The sequence below is a fragment of the Myotis brandtii genome, unplaced genomic scaffold, assembly GCF_000412655.1.
Source record: "Myotis brandtii unplaced genomic scaffold, ASM41265v1 scaffold59, whole genome shotgun sequence".
Taxonomy (NCBI): Eukaryota; Metazoa; Chordata; class Mammalia; order Chiroptera; family Vespertilionidae; genus Myotis; species Myotis brandtii.
Genome location: NW_005370223.1, coordinates 2,887,444 through 2,890,139, shown reverse-complemented (window position 1 = coordinate 2,890,139; position 2,696 = coordinate 2,887,444).

Here is a 2,696-nt window from a genome sequence, read left to right as displayed (position 1 = left end):
CGGCTGCAAGCCCAGGCGGGACTGTGACTCCAGGGGTCCCTGGCCGCAGGCTCAGCACTGCGGGGAGCTCGGGTGGCTTGGTGAGGGGCGTGGAAGGCAGGAGAGCATCTCCAGGGAGACCGGAGGCCCGGCAGGGGTCCTGTATCCTGAACCTGGGGTCATGATTGACAAGAGGCATCCATTGACAAAGACAAGGAAAAATGTGATGAGAATTGGGATAATTAGTGGCAAGTGCCAGGAGGTGTCTTGGCAGTGCCTAGAACACCCCACCAGCGCGAAGTCCCATTAACAGAGCGTCCACTGGCCAGGGACCAGGCCCAGGAATGCGCCGAGGGAGGGTGCCCGGATGGAGAGGAAGCAAAGTCCTACCCTAAAGGAGCAGAAAAAGTCTAGTTCAGACAAGACTTTTGAAATTATGCGCGAAGATATTTGCAGTTTTGTCAAGTGGGAGAACATGACCTTGAAGGTCCCCACAGAACTTGGGAGGGATGGAGACCAGAGGACTGGTCAGTGGCAGGGAAAGGGCCTGGCATATCACTCTACCAGCTCTCCCTGCTCCTGGCCAGATGGGGTGACTGGGTTCCACACAACAGGCCAGGACGTCTCCTAATACTGGCTCCAAAATTCTACCCCCAAACCAATAACCCCGCGCACCCAGGTCAGGTCTTAACAAGCTGTGGGGGAAGAGGCAGCAGAACTGAGTTAATGAGTTTCAAAGCCTCTGCATGTGCCAGAGTCTGATCATTTAAGTGTTCTTGGCTGCCGTGACTCCTAACCATCACTCCTATGTGATGATCGTTGGTTTCTGGGATATGAAAAGGCACCACGTACAAAGTCAGTTCTTCAGAAAAGCTGCAGAGGAGGGTAATTAAAATTGCAGCCGCAAAGCAAGAGGTTAACGCACTCAAGCCCTCAGGTGCCACAATGCCAGGAAAGAATCTTGGATTCGTGTTCCCTTCCTTACCCTGCACCTTAGGTCGACTTGGCAGGCTTGGCTGCCTGCACTGATGAGAAATGATTGCTTTGTATTTCTTGGGGAGGAGGTAGGTAGAGGTCAGAAAGCAGAGGCAAGTCTTCAGGAAATGCTTGGTCTCCGAAGTCTTGGATCCCACTGATGAAAATGCTTCCTGAATCTGGGCCAGGGAAAATCCCCTAGGAGCTGAGGAAGTGAGTTACAGTTTATGGAAACTTACATTTAAACTGTGTTGCCTTTATTCCAAGACAACCGGTACAATCCAATCATTTACCAGGAAAACAATAGCAATTCTGAAATCCTTCCAAATGTTAAGGAATTGTAATGTGGCAACTGATTCTACGACTGGTGTATGCCAATTAAAATGGGTGTCTTCCCCCAGGGAGTTCTATCCCAGTTCTTCAGAATAGGAAATCTGTGTGAAGCACGCCTAGGGCCAAGTCAAATAGGTCAAAGAGTTGTTCGACCTTGTAAAATGATCGTCAGGTCTGCCAGGAGGAAAACGAAGCAAAAGGGAGCTCAATGTCTTGAAATATCGAGTCAGAAAAAGCCACGCCTTCATTTCCTGGTTACCTTTGGAGTGAATGCAAATGAATAATAATAGAGGCTGCGGGGGAAACGCCCAAAGTTGCCCTTTCTGCCAGAGGGCCTGCGCCCAGCTTAGTGTACAGAGAATCTTACTCAGAAGTGTGTGGTTACGGTTTTTAGCTCTCCTGTGGGCACTCAAGCAAGCAGACAAGAATTAGGGTGTGAAGTATCTGCGAGTTCAAGAGTTAGTTGGAATGTGTAACTGTTTTAAGTACACCTTAGTAGCTCTTCTGGGTTCGACTCTCAGTCTATCTCGCCATGGAGTCTATTGTGGAGTAAGGGTTTGGGGGTGGCGGTGGTAGCGGGGAGGGGTGTTGTTTGACCCAGGTCTCACACTCACGAACAGCCTCAAATACAGACTTTTGACAGACGCGTTCATTTGTTCCTTGTAAACAACAGAACTTTTTGTTGTGTTTTGCTTCCGAGGGGGCAGATTGAAATGAGACTATCAGAGTATAAGGAAACCATAGAGCAGACATGTTGGCTCACAGACTCCTAGCCTAAGATAAACCCGGTACTGAATGAGGGAGGAGAAATGTACAATTGCAAGTCACCTCACTTGCACTTTTTCTCCAGGGGACTGGTGATGTCCCATGTAAACTGTTGGGGCTCCTCCCCGTCTCACTCAGGTAGAAGGACACCTGGAAGAGGGGACATCTTCCCTTTGGGCCAGCTGCCAACTGGTTGGCTCTGGAGATATGGGGTTGAGAGGAAAGCGCTGCAAGATAGTGGCTGGGTTTCCACGGCAGCCCAGGCTGGGGTACTCTCCTAGCTGGGGCACTGCTCTTACTGGGTGCCATCAACATGGACAGCTGGCTCCATGTCCAGGGGGTCCCCTTGAGGACAGGCTGGCTGATGGCACCATTGTCCCAGGTGAAATCATTTCTAAACAAGCATCATCCCACCTTGGAAAGAGGATGAAAGTGACCAGAGGAAAACTATAGCAAGTCAAAAATTTGGGAAAACAATAGTGTTTCAAAGAAGATGCAAATGTTTATACGTGATCCTGAACCTGGACCATTTGCTCCCGAGGGCAGGGACCAAGCCTTCTACTTGATAGATATTGCCGTGGGCTGTGTTGTGGAAGTGGCTGGGCTGCTGTGGGTTTAACCTGGAGTTGACAGCCTTGTAGTAT